This window comes from Scatophagus argus, chromosome 11 (assembly GCF_020382885.2).
Source record: "Scatophagus argus isolate fScaArg1 chromosome 11, fScaArg1.pri, whole genome shotgun sequence".
In the NCBI taxonomy this organism is placed as follows: Eukaryota; Metazoa; Chordata; class Actinopteri; family Scatophagidae; genus Scatophagus; species Scatophagus argus.
In genome coordinates this window covers 3,006,204-3,014,910 of record NC_058503.1, presented here as the reverse complement: position 1 = coordinate 3,014,910, position 8,707 = coordinate 3,006,204, and the positions used below count along the sequence as shown (strand labels likewise).

At 37.8% G+C, this 8,707-nt stretch overlaps 1 long non-coding RNA gene across 1 annotated transcript in view; it reads left to right on the top strand.

Annotated features, from left to right (window-relative positions):
* Positions 1-8,707, top strand: part of LOC124067328 — a 50,628-nt gene continuing 41,921 nt past the window's right edge. Inside the window, exon 1 of the long non-coding RNA XR_006844740.1 lies at positions 1-342. This is a non-coding gene — a long non-coding RNA (uncharacterized LOC124067328). The remainder of the gene's footprint in view (positions 343-8,707) is intronic.

The following is an 8,707-nucleotide window of genomic DNA, read 5'->3' as shown; positions in this document are numbered from 1 at the left end:
CCCTTGAGTGTGGACCTTGTAGCTGTTGGAGGATTTATGGCAGTGTGTTTGTGTTTGGATGGAAGCTCTTCTGTGTTTTCAGCCCATGAAATGCAATTACTTTCATCCACAGGGGATGTTAACGCAGCTCTCTAATGCTGGCATGCAGACACTGAATTAACAGCCGTCCTGACACTCTTACTCTTGGTTTTCTTCGAACAGAGCATCCAAAAAGGAGAAAAAGGAGGAAAAAAAGCCTAAGCTGCTTTGGTCATTTCCTACAGTGCTGAAACAACACCATTTGTTTCCATCCTGGTGGAAGAATCCATCATGACTGTGTTTTCCGTGACCTGGGCATCCACTGTAAGTAAAATATATGTCCACTAAAGACGTAAAGAAATTGAGATAACAGTTCAGTGATCTGAGTAGGGTGACTAACTGAAAGGCTAAAAATAGGACTTTATAATTAATTTATTGCTATTAATCATTTATGGATTTACTGTAACAAGCTGAGGCACAGCATGTTAAAAGAAATGTGGCTAAATAATTAAAATCTAGAGAGAAAGAAAAAAAGGAATCATTTGCCCTGCAGACGATTTCTTTCCAAGATGGTGAAAAAAACAAAATGGCACCAGTGGAGATTGTTCCCCTGATGGCCTCTGTGTATACTGAATTTTACTGACGCAGGGACTGTAAACAATGAGGTCTGATAGCTCAGTGCACCAGGAACACCTGATAACTTCAAACATTGACAGCAGTGTCAGTGAACAGTAGTTTGATTTGATTTGCTCTAGTCTGGATTCACACAGCACATTTCTAAGACTTGTAAACAGAAGCTAAAATTAGCTTATTGAGCAGAAAGTGTAAAAGTGGATCCTTCCAGATTAATGATGATAACTTGAGAAGGTCGTTTTGGGAAAAAAGCACATATAATTCCTGAGAGCAGCAACTTATTATTTAATCAGCTGTGAAATTAGAGTGTGAACCAGTCTGAACTGCAGGAAGTGTAGTGGAGAAATTTGAAGGGGGATAAGAAAATCTAAAAACAGGGCGCAAGTACTCTGATTATTTATTGAAGTAAAAATATTAAGAGCATGGAGTATAAATGCTGTTACAAGTAAAACTATTGCATTTAAAATTTACATAAAACTTTAATAAAATTAAATAAAAAAATTCTTGATTTACCAATTTAAAGTACCAATATATAGTAGTGTATATTAATAAATTATACCACGGTGGTGCAGTTGGTTGCCACGTCTTCTGGCTTCTCTAGCTTGTGTGATTGTCTCTCTTGTGTGTATTGGCCCCGCGGCCAGTCCAGGGTGTACCCTATCTCTCGCCTGTTGTCAGTTTGGATAGACTCCCGTACTCATGGGGGAATATTCCCCATGTGTAGTACTGTAGGGTAGTTTGTGAATATTGTAAACTCTTCTGCTTTGGGGATATTTTGTTGTCATTACATTTTCCGTGGTGCTTTTTCAGTGCAACTACTATAACTGGTAAATGTCCCCCCCAAAAAATAATAATAATAAAAAATTAAAAGGTACCCAATGGAGTTTTCTTGTAAACAAACACTTATGTTTACACTTGGTGTTACTCGCTAAAACTAATTATATGTATCCTTGAGGCCCAACAAGCATGTTTAATGCATTTCCTTTCTCATAAAACATTTGCAAAGCCTGTTTGTTAAATATTTTCACCAGTTGCATCCATGTTTTCGGGCTAGCACTCTTCAGTGTCCCTATATTTTCCTGGATAAGTTCATTGGCATGTTGCCCCACCTATTATTGAGTACCATGAAGCTGTAATCAAGGTTAAAGAGGCACCACAGCTGAATGAACCCTACCACCAGACACAGTATTGATTTTTGCAACTACAGTAAGGAAAAGGGTGGGAAAGATTGCGGTTATGCTTGTAAAAACCCAACATTAATCGTTGGTCTGAGAGGGGAGACTAACTCTGTTCTCTGGTGTAAAAGTCATTACACCACACACATCTATTATCCACCGCCCCTTACATTTAAGCTCGCTAATAAAGGACACTCTGCTTCCTGTGCTGGCACCGAACGTTGGCATAGGATGTAAATCATAGGCTGCAAAATCCAATAAGAACTCATTCTAAAAGAGATTGGACTGATACGTTCAACAAATTCCCTTCAAATATGCAAAACATCACATTTCAGCTTGGTAAGTCTTTGGGTTGCTTCACAAATCCATCTTCCATCTCCTCTGGTGCTGCAGTGTGAAGCATGCACCCTGAGCTGCATTTATGCTTTATACTTTCTACTTACACAACTAAAAATGTGCAGTGTCACAGCAGCACTGCAGAGGAGTCATCTTTGCCTGCCAAGGCTGTTCTTCAATATGACAAATGTACCTCTTTTACATTGAGTCCAATCCCACTGTTCCTGCTATTCTGCACAAGATCCAATATTGTTCAATTCCATTTTAAAGCTGATGCTGAAAGGCTGTGACGAAAGGCATAAATGGTGTGACCTTTTAACAATAAAGAGGAAGAAAAGGATTCAGAGCCAGAACCCCATTCACACATCAAAAAGCAATATTCTCCTGGACTGCACGGCATCCAGGGTCTCTCCTAAAGGAAAACACACTATTTCTCAAAATTTTTGTTCATTTAAATCCCTTATATTAACAAAGCCCTTTTTTTGTTCGCAAGAAACTTTTCTCCTTTCTTTTACTTTTGTATTCTGCCTGGAAGCTGCTGCCTTTATGGCTCATAACAGCTCCTGGTGATGCAAAATGCATGTCTGTCTTGATTTTGTTGTTCAGTAGTTCTTTTTATTATTTCTGAAGGTAATGTTACTGAAAGCTTTTCAGCAACTTGATTCAAAAGAAAATCTTTCAAAGGCTTCATTCTTGACTTGCCATCTTACATCAGCACTCAATCACACAGGGAGAAATTCACAGTCAAACGGGCAAAGTTGCCAATCTCTCCACCAGCACAAGCCTTTGTGCACAAAAAATGCACCGAAGCCACAGTGTGATTGTTTGTGAATTTTTCATCAGTGGATATTTCCTCCTCTTTGAAACCTTCTGTAATTTGAACGAGCACAGCACACTTTCACATTTTTATAATTAAAAAAGGTTGATGAGAAAGGAAGGGAAGTGAAATTCAAAACAGCATCTGGGATGCACTAAGATAAAATGCGAGTGTTTGTGTGTATCACTGAGTGGATTTTAGTATTTTTTTTTGCATTCTTATAAAACACAAATTGACTTAAACTATATGTCAATATAGGGCCCAGGTTTAAAGATTAGAATTACTCTTTAAGACAGTGTGTTGCATACATTATTTGGTGAGATCAGGTTGATCTGCCAAGTGTCAAAGTAACTCTGAAAACAAAAATGCAAATAAGATGTGGAGAAGTCAGATGCAGCACAACTTTAATAACTATCATTTTTCAAAACTCAAGTAAGTTTTAGTTTTCTACAATGTGGTTTTACAGCCCACAGACACTGACCTTGTTCCCACCACACTCTTTTGTAGAGAGACGGCTGCTTCTCTATGCAGTTATGATGTGATATTGGATGTTTTTTCACCGATGCTTGCCAACTTTGGCTCCTATCACTGATGTGCACATAGACCACATGTGGGTCCTGATGTAGAGAAAAATAAACAGTGAGAGCTGCGAGGACATGGGCAACCTAATCTAAACGAGCAGCTTGGAGTTCTATTTTGGACAGGCATGTGGATACATTTGGGATTTTATCTGAAAAACAATGTTGCCTTCAGTGTCCCTGAATGTAAAATTGCTAACATCACAACACAATGAACTAAACTGACTTAAAATAATTTGGTGACTTGAACTAAGTAATTCAAGGATACTTTTATCCCTGTGATGCTCTCCATGTAAAACACTGGAGACACGAAGCCCTCCATCAAATAAAGATTCGTCGTGTGGCTCAGTGATATCCTGACACATAAATCACTGGTCGAAGGTAGACACTTGTGGCAAGTCATTTCCTGGCACCACCCCCCTCTTTTTCCCCCCTCTACTTTATGTGGTCATATCAGTCTTTCTGCCATCAGCCTGTTAGTGAGTGTAGATAAAAATGCATTAATTCTTTCTAACAATTCTTAAATTAACATTTGTGCTGGAAATGGGTACTCCAGTCATGACTGCTTAATGTTATTTTTTAACTGTTTGCTAGTTTTTGTGTTCAGAAAACTATACTGTATTAGAAAACATATGGCACAAATAAAAGAAGTGAATTGGTTGTAAGCCATGGTATAATAACCACATATAACCACGATAATGTCTAATTCAGTTGCTGGACACTGATTCAGACAAACGACTGACATACATCTATACATCAGACCAGTTTCCCCTGCGTAGCACATTATTATTGACCATACTCCAACAGAAGAAACCACTGGTGAATTCTGTTTATTAGATACATTTTTAATGTACCGAGATATTTATTTCAACATACAAACATTCTCAACAGGTTTCACGGCAGAAATGGCATAACTGTACCTACCAAGTCATAGAACTTTCTTGCACATATGCGGTCTTCTACATTCCACAATAATGATTAATAATTACAGAACAGAACAGTTTCAGAACAAGGAACTGCCCCCTGTCTAATGTCCCCAGTTTCTTTGGAAACTATGTCCTCAGTGTCATCTCCATGCTGAGGTCTCTCCTGCATTTCGCCTGTCTCTTGTCTATCTTTCTCCACTTGTTTGTTTTGCCTCAACTGTTCATCCACCACAGCCTTTTCTCCTCCCCATCCTTCTGCAGAACTCTGCTAGTCATTCTCTGCAGCAGCACCGCCTATCTGTCAGATAAGAGACATTTAGACATTTAATAATTCTGTGTTCACTGTGTTGGTAAGGCTGAACTGGTAGGCTAGGCTAGGTTAAGCTAAAAGGGCAGTAACAGGGCTAAGTCAGGTCTCTAAGCTTTTATTTTGCTTAGCAACTTCCCCCCACTTTGTGTAGGCATCCAAGAGGACCTATAACTTTGTAAAAACAATGCTTGGTGCTATAACCATGTTAATAAAAAGTTTTTTTGACTGTGAAATAGGAGATGTGATGGATTACTTATCTTAGCAAAGCTTTTCCCAATTGATTTTTGTGTATGAAGATAAATAACCCAATTAATCAGCAAGTTTAAATAGCAAAATGTCTAACATGTCAAGATTTAAAAGTTGATTGACTCTTTAAACACTATAAAACCGCAATAAAGCAATAGTAGAACTGATTTAGTGTGAAGTCCAGACATCTAAATGTTGTTTAAGAATGATAGCAAAATCGCATGGTTTTGTATACAGTACATATCTGGCCTACATGACTTAAAAATTTTACCATTAAATACTTTTCCCACACTTGATGGTGGTTAAAAACTGAGTCAACATGTATTTCGGTATGATAAAAAAATAAATGCAAAAAGGGTATACAAGGTTTATAGACATATTATACAATTTATACATTTTATACAAGCGTACAGAGGATATACAAGACTGGGCAGAGACTGAGGCTATAAACTGTCCCTGCAGTCAGAAACAAATGGCCCCACTCCATCACTGCCCCAAGCGTCGCAGCTGCTCAAATGTCAATCTTTATGGCGCTCCTTGGCAGAAAATGACAAAATGCAAATGTAACCTCCATAAAAAAATAGCCTACATTACATAGGATTAATTATGCAGGAAATCTTGATGGTCCACCGTCTTAAGCAAATATTGCCTAAACCCAGAGTAATTGAAATGTTTCATTGCTGAATGAAGTCATCTCTCTTCAAATTGTAAAAACAAAAAAACACACTAAAACACACTGCATTCATTTCCCCCAGTTTATTCAGTTTCTCTCCAACTGGTAATGATGCTTTCACCCTCAAAACACACACACACACACACCACACTTTTCCTTCTCTATCTACAACAGAAACACATCTGTCCTGACAGGCAGGTGATAATTTAATTCAAGAGACAGGATAATTGAATTTAAGAGAGCAAGTAAGGCATGTCAATGAACTAATCTGGTCTTTCTACAGTCCATTAAGAAATTGCCCACCCATGCTAACAGCTGCCCTCCCCAAAGACTTTCAAGACCAGCGTTCTTGAAACCTGTTTTATTATTAGGTATTAAGGGTTCAACTCAGCCAATATTATGGACAAGAGACATTAAATGGATGTATGTCAGTTGTTTGTTTGAATTAAATGTATTGACCCTGTTGACACAAAAATACTGTCTTGGATACTTTCTCACATGTATGAAATTTATAGAAAATTTGTAGTAATTGTAGCCCTTAAATTGATATTAATTGCTGATGCTGTGCGGGTGTCAAGTTGATTACTGCAGTGGATTTTCCAGGAGCTGTTTTCACATCTGCTTTTCCGGGATTAGAAAGCAGTATATCTGCTATGTGGGAAGTGAGAATGAGAGAAGGCAGCCAGAATAGCAGCATAGTTGATGTTATCTCAGACAGGGAATAAACACACAGTGGCTGCGGATAGAAAGACCTTCACACTCTGTTTAGGCAGACACTCTTCCACTGTCTGCTTTCTGCCTGCATTTCTATTGATCCCTCCTTTTACACAAAGAGGTCACACTCTTACTGCGTCCCTACATTACGTCCCTTTCCCTACACAGCTCTATCTGCTATTTAACACACAGACGTTGTCTTTTTTTTTTTCTTTTTCTACCCTTTACTTTTTAACTTTTGTTCCACATAGTCTCTTTGAACGCATCATACCATGTATTCTTTTTAAAACTAGGAAAATTAAATTTCGCTCATTTTTTATGAAGAAATACATGGATTCCATACATCCATTCAACAACTTTACTCACTAGAATTAGATACAATTTAATAGTAAACACTGAAAAAATTAAAACTACTAGATTTACTGCCTCTGCGTACCAGTCAAGTTGCAGTCCATGTCTGTCCAGGCTCAGGTATTATATGTACTGACTGATGAAGAGCTTCATCTCATGATGCAAAGACAATCAGTAAAGTTCAATATCATCAAACCAACAAGCTGCTGGTAGACAAGGCTTCAAACATGGATGCTGCAGCAATGAAGCTACAGATTCCAAGTGTGGATACTTCACACATATCAGCACAGTGTCACCCAAGATCAGTGTCATTCATTCAGATGATGAGGAATACAAAACATATCATGTCACAATGAAATTGACCTTTGACCCTTTGGATGTAAAATTACTTCATCATTTTATCTTATAAGACATTTGTGTGAAATTTTGTCATAATTAGTGCATAAATTCTTGAGTTATGTCTAAAAAAGTTTTTTTTGTGAGATCACAGCGATCACCATATACGTACTTATCAGTTCATCCTTCAATCCAACTGGATATTTGTGGCCAACTTGAAGAAATTCCCTGAAGGTGTTCTTGAAATATCTTGTTCATGAGATTGGAATGGAGGGACAGACAGACATACAACCTGTAAACATAATGTCTCCAGAAAGAGAAGTATCAGTCTTCTTATCAGCACATTATCTTCTTATTGCCTAAAAATATTACATATATTAAACTAGTTTTATTAAAACTATACAGTTCATCAGGCAATGTGTTGATTTGTCACCCAGCAAAATGATTTCATGAGACATGTATACATGCTTAAATAACAATAATTGTTGTGTGTATTTATTACTCTTTTGACATCAATCAAAATTGATTATTTGATACTTAGAGCTAGGTATTATCATGTATTTATCATTGTCACTTATATTCTTCTGTTATTATGGCACAGGATAAGTTTAGGAAGGGCTACGCTTGCTGCTGTGTGTACTATGACAATATTTGCCAATAGCAAACAAAAGATTATTTGGAACATAAAAGATTGATGGAAAGAATAGTTAGATAAAAATAGTGAAAGACTGTTTTTTTGCTGACCTTTTGACCCTATTGCATGGTTCAAGAGCATGAGATGCTGTTAAATTGTAAAATAGAAGTAGGAGCTGGATTTTTAAATTCAAATAATATTCCAGGATAATAAAGTTGGAAACTTTCCATGGAGATTAACATGGATTCATGGATATGAACAGAAAATAACAGGAACAAAATAGAAAATATAATTAAATTTATTTACACATACATATGTAGTGCCAGTTCACAACAAAAGTTATGTCATGACACTTTTAAAATACAGCAGATCTAGACTCCAATTAAGTTTTTGATAGAGAGAGAGACCCCACAGAGAGAGAGAGAGAGTCCTCCATGAACAAGCATTTGGCAACAGTTGCCAAGGAAAAACTGCTTTTCAGAAGGCTCTATGGGTGGTCATCTACCTTCACTGACTGGGTTGTGAAAGTAAAGGGGGGGGGGGGGGGGGGGGGGGCTACACAGGCATAGTGAACTCAACAATGCTAATCATGACAGTGGTTCAATCAAGCTCTGGTCATATGCATGAGGTGTCCTTGGGCAAGCAACTGAAAGACACTGTCAGTGTGTGTGTGTGTGTGTGTGTGTGTGTGTGTGTGTGTGTGTGTGTGTGTGTACGTGTTGAGCACAGAATTACTGTAGGGCGCCTGGGAGAGAATTTATGTCAATGGTAATGATGTGTCCTTGGACTGAAGCTGCTAGCTTGCTAGTAGTTGTTGAGTTGAAAACTAGTTTATTGCTCTAATTGTTTGGAAGTACAATTGTGGAAAGAGGTATTTTGGGTCACCTGTGACAACATCAAGCATGTCCAAACCATGTACAGCACTTTGTATCCTCTGGAAACACTTCCTTTGTTGGTTTA